The sequence below is a fragment of the Helianthus annuus genome, chromosome 5 (assembly GCF_002127325.2).
Source record: "Helianthus annuus cultivar XRQ/B chromosome 5, HanXRQr2.0-SUNRISE, whole genome shotgun sequence".
Taxonomy (NCBI): domain Eukaryota; kingdom Viridiplantae; phylum Streptophyta; class Magnoliopsida; order Asterales; family Asteraceae; genus Helianthus; species Helianthus annuus.
The window spans coordinates 11,178,486-11,188,765 of record NC_035437.2 but is presented as its reverse complement, the minus strand read 5'-3'; the positions used below and the strand labels follow the sequence as shown (position 1 = coordinate 11,188,765).

Genomic DNA, 10,280 nt, shown 5'->3' with positions numbered 1-10,280 from the left:
TCTTTCACTTTCTACACACACACACAATTATTATATAAGTAGAGTGACTAGTGAGTATGGAATAATTTAAAAACTACCTTCTTTTGTAATATTTTTCCGTAACCAACAAGTTTATAACAAACATCTTAATAATGTCCTTCAAGATCTCTCTCTGATTATTCGGTCGGATGAAACCCAAATTATTCGGTCGGATGAAACCCAGAGGACTCAAATATATTTTCAATGAAAATGAAAATATGTATGGTGTTTGATTCAGAAAATTGTGAATTGGAAAAGTGGGCCTTGTACGGTCGCTCGCTTTGCCTAACCCATGGGCCAGCCTTGCCACCTTCCATGAACTCGATCTGGATTCAACCATATCTAAAGGGTTGGTTCAATGTTAGACAAATAAATAAGATAGACTAATATTTATTCTAGAGGGTAGTTAACTACAAATATGTATTCTATATATACTCTCTTATTATTTAATCATTCTGGATAATAATAATCAATATCAAATGTTACGGGTTGTTTTGGTATCAGAGCCAATCACCCTTAAACCTAAAAAAAGACCCTACTGCTGTCAACCTTAACTCTACTTACCTTCTTGATCCTTCTAATCTGGATTTATACGAATTGGGGAAGTATTTATAAATATATATATATATATATATATATATATATATATATATAGGAAAAGTGTAAATATAATACGGCTTAACGTACATCACGTAAGACAACGTGCGTGATTATGTGTATAACATGCGTGACTAATATTTTCATCATGCGTAATTAATGTTTTCCAACATGCGTGATTCGGATTTTTTAGTTTATAACTGAAAAAAAAATTATTTATGGCTGTGAAAATGGGTCACCGGGTTTTATTTGCAATGCAACAAATTATTTATGGTTGTCAAAATGGATCACTGGGAATCTGGTATATTTCTGTTGTCATCTTGAATGGTTGACTTGAGTAGTAACGTCACAAAATTCTCCTGTGTAAGTAAATGAACCGTAACTGTGCTAACCGGAACTAACTGACCAGACTGGCAACCTGAGTCCAGTCCGGTTTTCAGCCATAACAACCCCAATATGATGTTTGTGTGCGTAACTTGCTTATCATCATTGTTTATAACTATTTTGTGCTTTGTAATGTTGGTAACGGACCAGAAGTATAATGAGGCAATTTATAGCAATGATAAACGGCTAGCTGCAGCGATCGATAGTCTTCCTGATCTTGGTAGCCCACAACCATAGGACACCAAAAGGTTATCCAACTTCAAAACCAAGGAAGAGACGGCTGTGAAACAAGATATGTTTACAACTGTTGTCGGAGGTTTGTGTGTTTTTGCTTTCGTTGTTCCTATGGCACAATTGAGAATACTATGCGTATGTCTCCAAAAAGTACTTATTTCATATACATGTCAGCAATGATGTTAAATTCAAATTTCTGGTTAAGGGATGCTGTGTTGGTATCCGTTCGGAATGCGGTTCAGATGACTAATATGTATGGTGTTTTTGGATTTTGATCAATGGTTGTTATGTTATGTTGCATTGTACATGTTGTTGGTAGTATCTTTACATTTCGAAAATCTCTATTTTGGACAAATCACCCTGTTTACTACAAGTTTGACCTTCTATGACACTTCAGGTCTTAAAATATTATACCAGTTTAGAAGTTAAAGATTAGTTTGTTTAACCATCAATGTCAAGGCTGGACTTTGTTTATGCTACTTTTCACCATTTTAATTCATTTTGCTAATGCTTGAGGTTAACATTGGTGAACAAACAAGATGTTGAAGTTGATGAATGAATACAAGAATAAGTTGGAATGTTTTGATTCTAGACATTATAACTATCTCAGAAGGTTTTATTGAGTCATTCTTGCTTTTCTTTTTATTTGTTTTTTTTCTCGTTTTTCCTTTTTCGTTTCCAATATCCGTTACGGTATATTTTGATATCAACATCAAGTACGTGGGTGCTTTTTTATTAGATAAATAGAAAAATACAAAATTGTCATGTTGAAGAGGTGAGCGCGAAAACGAAACATGAGGGGTGTGTTTGGGTTAAACTATCTGGTGATCGTGGTGGAATCCGTAGCGCACCACACGCGGGGTTTAAATCTAGTTAATAAAGAAATTGAGAATTAAAAGGAAAACAATGAAAAGGGACGCAATAGGGTAAGAATGAATGAAGAAATAGAGAATACAAAAGAGACTAAAGCAAAATGGAGAAAAAAATATGTTTGAAAGACTTGTGAGGAAAGGTTGAAAAGTTGGATGGCCAAAACGTAAAATGTCAAAAGCAAACTATTGTTCGCAATGTTTGGAACTAATACGATATAGTAATATGTAAAAGAGTTAATTGCCCGGATAATCCCTGTGGTTTGTCATTTTTTCACCTTTAGTCCTCACCTTTTCAAAATAACATGTATAGTCCCCGTGGTTTAACAAACTGTTACTCGGATAGTCCCTGTAATGGATGGGCGTTAAATAATTCAGTTAAGTAGGTGTAAAATTACAAAAATACCATTGGTCCATCTCTCTCTTTACTCTCTCTATATCAGAAACATCTCTATATACTCTCTCTCTCTCCTTTAAAAAGCCACCACCACCACTACCACTACCACCACCTCCACCTCCACCTCCACCTCCACCACCACCACCACCACCACCACTACCACTCAGCCACCACCACCACTGCCACAACCACTCTCCGCCACAACCACCACTGCCGCCATCATCACCACCGCCGATTTTTGCTCTCTATTTTCACCGACGAGAAAGGTCCATTAGCATGTATGCTAAATATAAATTGCCCAACCAAAATAAAAAATCACGATATGTAATCGTAAGATCTGAACTTGCCAGTACTGGGTCACCTGAAACATCCTATCAATTATCAGGTTCCACATTCATCCCAGCTTCTAAATTTATAAAATTAAAGTTTTTATTTCTCTTATTAATAATTATTATCTATATTAAAACTGTAGAAATTCAGTTAGGGTAAAAAAAATAAGAGGAATTTGTTTCTACACAGTCACGTCCTTCATTGCCGTATTTTTATTTGTGGTCATAGTAGTGGGACATCCATTCGTGCTCTTAAATGATCGATGCCAAAGAAATTTCCATAACTTTATCGCTAAAATTTGGGCATCTATGACAATTGGGCCGTTTTTTATCTACGAACTAAGTTGAAAGGGGTTTTAAGGTTTGTGTCAAAAGATTAAAGCTTTATTTTGATTTGTAAAGATTTAGATTGAGAATCATGTTACAATATTGTAGCAGTGCGAATACAAATGAACTTCACTGTCATCTATCTTTGATACAAGTTTTACCTAAGATCGGGTATTAGTAATTAGACAACTATTCAGAGCAAGTATTATTCACCTGCTAAAGTTGAGGTTTTTCATCATCCCATGTTATCTTACCAGCGCCATCTACACCAAAATATACAATTGGTAAGTGGTTATAACAAATTATGAGAATTCGATAAAATCTTCAACCAAATTTATACATCAATCCGGATTATGAAACCATCTATCTCTTGATCTGACAACAATCATAAGAAAACAATTTTAGGGGAGCTTTTATGTATATAGGCATCATAAAACTCTAAACGTAGGTCAATAGCAATGTAACCATACAACTGAAACAGATTCTGATAAGGGTATTGATCAATTTTAAATCAGTTTACCACACAACATATATACCGAGTGAGATGAATAAATTAACCTAATCGACCATCTTGTGGTTCAGATCAACAACTTTCACCAGTCTCTGTGTTCTGAGCAAATTCCACATTCGCGAAGGTGCCTTTAACGATCGTTCTCCCGAATTAATACGAAAAAAATCATCAGAGCGACTTAGATGAAAAGAGAGACCGATGAGAAGATATTAGATGAGTGGCAGGGTTTTTGTGTGAAGTAATAGGGATGGAACATGTGGAAGCAAATGTAGACACCGGCTTCACAAAGTGTACGTGGCAGCTTAAGATTCTTGTACCTATGGCTCTGAGCCTCTCATAGATTGTACGTGGCAGCAAAAATCGGTGTTGGTGATGATGGCGACAGTGGTGGTTGTGGCGGAGGGTGGTTGTGGCAGTGGTGATAGTGGTGGCGGTTGAGTGATGATGGCTGTGGTGGAGGTGGTTGTGGTGGTGGTTTTTTAAAGGAGAGAGAGAGAGAGAATAGAGAGATGTGTCTCAGAGTAAAGAGCGAGATGGACCAAGGGTATTTTTGTAATTTCACACCCACCAAACTGAATTATGTAACGCCCATCCCTTATAGAGACTATCTGAGTAACAGTTTGTTAAGCCACAGAGACTATACATGCTATTTTGAAAAGGTGCGGACTAAAGATGAAAAAAATGGCAAACCACAGGGACTATCCGGACAATTAATTGTTGGTAATTTTAGTGTTATCAATGGATTTTAGGGTATTGGATTAACTTGTTGATCGAGGAAATAACGTTAGAGATTAAACGAGTTAGGTGACGTGGGAGTGCGGGCTCGATTTAATCCTAATATTATTTGAGTCTATATGGGCCTTGTAAATAATAATTACATATACTAAATTATTATTGTATTTTTTGATAAAGCCCAATAATTGAAATTCTTGTTTGGGACTAATAGTCCTTACGTAAGTCTTCTAGTGGGCCAACTACAAAGATATAAAAAAACTTTATTTTAACAAAAGGCCATGGCATAAAAGTCTTGGCAGACTTAGTAAATACTCTCGATCAATAAGAATAAAGGGGAACGCACAAAGAAACAGAAGACGGTTACAGTTTTGTGCTTTTCATATCACAGTTTCATTAAATCCAATTTCAACAAGAGTGATCTTTGTCTAATCTGATAAATTATTGCGTGTAACCCGCAAATAGGTTTTTCTGATAGTTCTCATACGATTCAGAGATTAATCCAGGTTTCATCATAATTTTGCAATTTCAATTCGGGTTCCAGGTTTGTTAATTTCTTTGAAATTAATTGTTCTAGACCAATTATACAACAAAGATAAACCTATTTTAGGGTTCAATTTGATTCGAATTGTAGTTGTAGTTTTGTTCAAATATTTGCCTGTGATAGTTTTGTTGGTAATTCTAACGGGCAAAATTTTGACTTTGAATTCAATCATAATATTTAAAAATTGGGGTTTGAATTTGGTCGAAATCTTAATTATGCAACGAGGGAACGGTCCAATTTAATTTGATCGTAGTTGTATTTCAAGAAATACATTTTCTCCACTCAAAGGTCATTGAATTTAACAATTCAGTTTTAAATAATTATAACTAGGTTAGAACCCCGTGTATTACACGGGTTGAATAAATGTAATTTTATATATTAAATAATAAAAAAATTATATCTTTATGAACCCTGTATATTGTACGGGTTAAATAAATGTAATTTTACACATCAAATAATAAAAAAAGGTTATATCTTTAAAAACCATGTGTATTGTACGGGTTAAATAAATGTAATTTTGTATACTAAATACTAAAAACGTCGTATCTTTAAAAACCATGTGTATTACACAGATTAAATAAATGTAATTTTGTATACTAAATACTAAAAACGCCATATCTTTAAAAAACCCGTGTATAATCGGGTTGAATAAATCTACCAAATAATAAAAAATTACATCCTTAAGAACCTCGTATGTTACACGTGTTGAATAGATCTAAAAAAAAAAGTTATGTCTTTAAAACCATGTGTATTACACATATTAAATAAATGTAATTTTGTATATTAAATATTAAAAACGTCGTATCTTTAAAAATCTCGTGTATAGTCAGGTTGAAAAATCTACCGAATAATAAAAAAAATTATGTCCTTAAAAACCCTGTGTATTACACGTGTTGAATAAATCAAATTTTACATAGCAAATGATAAAAAGTTATATCTTTAAAAACTTCATGTATTACACACTAAAAAAGAGTTATATCTTTAAAAACTATGTGTATTACACATATTAAATAAATGTAATCTTGTATATTAAATACTAAAAATATCGTATCTTTAAAAATCCCGTGACGGGTTATATAATAAATGTAATTTTGTATATTAAATACTAAAAACGTCGTATCTTTAAAAAACCCGTGTATAGTCGGGTTGAAAAATCTACCAAATAATAAAAAAATATATCTTAAAAACCACGTGTATTACACGTGTTGAATAAATCTAATTTTACATAGCAAATGATAAAAAGTTATATCTTTAAAAACTTCGTGTATTACACGGGTTATATAAATGTAACTTTGTATAGTAAATAATAAAAAAAGTTATATTTTTCAAAACCCTGCATTTTACACGAGTTGAATAGATATAATTTTGTATATCAAATAATGAAAAAAGTTATATTTTTAATAAATCAGGATAACATTTAATATTAATTTATTATTTATATATTTAATATAAAATAAGTAGGAAAGAGATGTATTTGTTTTAAAAATATATTAAATTAACAATTTAGATTTGAGGATAATATTTTATTAAAGGTTGATAAGATTTAATATTAATTTATTATTTATTTAGTTAATATAAGATAAATATAAATTTGAGAATACCTTCAATGAATGACAAGTGTCCAAAACTTGGGTTCTTTTATTATAGTAGTTAGATTAGATTCTTAATTGTTTTAAAATTCAATATTCTTAAATCTACGGAATCTTAATTGAGTTTTTAAAATTTAATTGTTTTACCTTCCATTTGATTTGATATGGAGTAACTGAAATTTGTTGTCATCAACGCTTAATTTGAAGAATAAATTCAAGGATAATAATTCTGTTGGTTAGAGAATTGTTTTGGTGAAGTGGAAAATCATTTAGTTTAACTAATTGAAAGTGGGGTTTTAACTTGAATTAGAAGGGTATTGTAGTTTACTTTAATTTGTTCACCATTATATTTCAAAGTTAGTTGATTCAAAATGGTTGAACGTGATGAGAAAAATGGGAAGTTGAACAAGGGTAAGAGAAATAAAAGAAAGTTTAACTCGGAGGATATTGATTCCAATAAGAAATCAAAAGGAGGTTGTTGGAGATGTGGCAAACTGGGGCATTTCAAGAAAGATTGTCGTGTGAAGATTACGGATGGAAACAAAGCTAACATAGCGGGTCCAAGTGGGTCAAAAGATATAAATGTTCCACATGGTACGCTTACTAATTCTACTTTAAGCTTGACAAAACCTACGAGTTTTGTAGTTGATTCAATTAGTCATTCGGGACATGTTAATTATTTACAAAACACAAAAAATGGATTTGATTCAGATAAACAAAATTTATTTTGTGATTTGAATAATAAACAAATAAAAGGTGATATTTCTAAATCAAACATATTTAATACAAAGGTGCAACCCGTTGGCTGTGGTGGTACACACATGGGGCAATTGGGCGAAATTACTAGAAGTGTACAAGTCGGGAAAAATCCCTCTGGGTGTCAAATAAATGAAACTCGGTATTCGGGTTTGTTATTGGACTCAAAAACCCCAATGGTTTATAAACATAATTCAGTTGAGAATTATGTATCATTTATTTCTGAATCCTTTTATGTACAAGATGACATGCTTGCATGGTGGGTAGACTCGGGCGCTACGAGTCACGTTTGCAAGGATCTCAAATGGTTTGAGGAATTTGAACCAATTGAAGACAGATCAGTACTAAGGATGGAAATGTTGCAACCGAGCCCATCAAAGGAGTTGGAAAAGTTAGACTTGTATTTACTTCCGGAAAACATCTATTATTAGATAATGTGTTGTATGTACCAGTGATTCGAAAGAATCTCTTATCCGGAATTGTATTAAATAACTGTGGGAGTAAATTACAAGTTTTGTCCTTTATGTTTGTACTAAATTACAGGCGGTGTCCTTTACCTTTAAATTTGACGAGTTTTGTCCTTAATGTTTCAAAATATTGCACGTTATGTCCTTTAGCCCTAACTCAGTCAAATTTTTTTGTTAAATATGGTCATGTGCAACGCACATGAGGGTATTCTTGTCATTTACCTCTCCAGGGACTATTGAGTAAATAACTTATATCAATAGACTAAATGTGTAAAAAATTAAAGAATAAAATATTAATTAAAAAACCCACTCTCTCTTCTCTCTATCTCTCTTCTTCATCTGTACTCTCTCTCTTCTTCATCTCTTCTCTCTATCTTCTTCAATCCCTAAAACAACCAGAAGACCAATCTATCTTATGCCACCAGCAATAGGTCTTTACCAAAGATGCCTAATAAGGTCCTTCAAATCTAATTCCTTACCCCATCTAACTAGTCAAACAATACCTACATTATTACACATGAGTACATAACATAATCAATATGCTTCAACTCACACTTGCAACCAGATTATGTACGTTTTAATCTGTAAACTTAGGCAACTTTAATGCCTTGAATTCAGAAGCAATGTGAGACGTAATTACAACTGAAATTAAAAATTAGGGTTTTGTTATTCTTTCAACTAATTGAATTGAGAGGTAATTTGGGGCAGATAATTGGATACAAAACTTCTGTAGGTAAAATAGGCTGTGAATAAAAACATAATCGAAGGGAAAAAGACCATGTAACACATAGCATTCTATTGAGCCATAGTCTGACAGATTCATCAGTTATTTCCTTGGGTGAAACATCATTAAGCAGAGATTGGATCTGGGACAATGTGATCCCCAATTGCTTGAGCTCTGAGTGGGTATTCTGAGAGCGAGCATATTTCTTGAAGGAGCTCAACCTTCTAATATCCAGAAATATGAAGTCAATTAAAATCTTTATTCACAATAATGGTTCTAATATAGTTAAGAACTAGAAAAGTGACCCGCGCGTTGCGCTGTGGGCAACGAAATTGGCGTGCAATCGATCAGATTTACACCAATTATGTTTAAGCTTATCATACTTCTTTCGTCATCAAAATCTGAGTAACAACTATAATTACAACGTTATATAAATAATTGTGTACACTAATAAACACGTTGAACCTCCAGTCTTAACATCTTCACACATAAACTTCTTAGCAATCCACGTACTATCTCCTTATGACAAACAACGTCAATTTATAAACTTCCTATGTGATTATTTGGTAAACAGAGAACACCCTGTACATCGATAAAACAGTGGCGTAGCTTCTGTGACCACCTTCCGCCAAGTTCAGATACAGGTAGAAAGCGGCGGCCGCACCTGCAACAATAATCAATCATACCATCACCAGCTATGCCAACACTTGCTCCATAAAATGGATACTGTCCAGTTGAACCTCTATATACGCTTAGCAACTCTGTGTACAATAAACCAACCAAATTAAACATGTCAATTAACACGATTTTCAATTACTTTTTTCACTTTCCAGTTTCCAAGCTCCAAATTCAGTAAGACACAAAACAACCCCTGAACTTCCTCTATTCAGTTTCAATTCTAAAAAAACATCAGAAAACTAATGTGTATATACATTATAATTTAAAAGATACAATCATTATTTGGAACTTGTATCATTGCACTGCTCCATCAAGCCAAAAGCCACATACCCAACCTCCATATATTTAAACCGCGTGCTATCAACCAAGTAGGTTTCTCGTTGATTTAATAAATACGCGCATTATAAACAATTTTTAGTATACTAAAATTGGATAAAGAGACCTTTCCCGCAAAGGTGTGAAAGTATACATTGGTTATAAATTGTATCAGTCCTGTTATAATATCAAACCACATGATGAAAACTGGAAAAAAAAGAGATATATATGAAGACATACAAGTGGATCATTGGGGTAGTTTTTAGAGAAGCACACATCAGAGGAAAAAAGACCATCATCATGACATAGAGTCCCTTCTACTCCTATTATCACAACTGTTATAAGATCCATTCTCCCTTCGTAAACCCTATTATATATCATATCTGCAACCAAACAACAAAAATGAATAAACCCAAATGTTAAAAAAAGAATTTAAAAATTATTGCATAGTTAGCAAAACAAACCAGACAAATCCCTCTCATTCTTGAATTATTTTTACCCTAGATTTTTGGTGACTGCAAATTTCATAATAAAAAATCATTTGAAAGCATGATGCACACATTTCAAGTGTATGTTTTAAGGCCATAAAAAGTATTAATGTATAACATGTTATATATATTTTACATGCATTATTACACTTAGCTTAGATGCAACAAAGTTAGTTTGCTAACTGCTTCTTGCAGAGCTATGAGTTGATTGAACTTAGGACTAATAAACAAACAGTGTGTACTGTTTGATTAAAACTATGAATTCCTAGCATTAATACTCCACAATTAAATAATTCAACCTTAACCTGACTAACCCGTTTA

At 32.9% G+C, this 10,280-nt stretch overlaps 1 long non-coding RNA gene across 1 annotated transcript; it reads right to left on the bottom strand.

The window, feature by feature from the left end:
- Positions 1–2,732: 2,732 nt before the first annotated feature.
- On the bottom strand, positions 2,733–4,064 carry LOC110938545. Its single transcript, XR_002591472.2, has 3 exons — positions 3,714–4,064; positions 3,369–3,418; positions 2,733–2,860 (listed from the first exon to the last, which is right to left on the bottom strand). It is a non-coding gene; the product is annotated as an uncharacterized LOC110938545 (long non-coding RNA).
- Between the last annotated feature and the right edge of the window lie 6,216 nt (positions 4,065–10,280).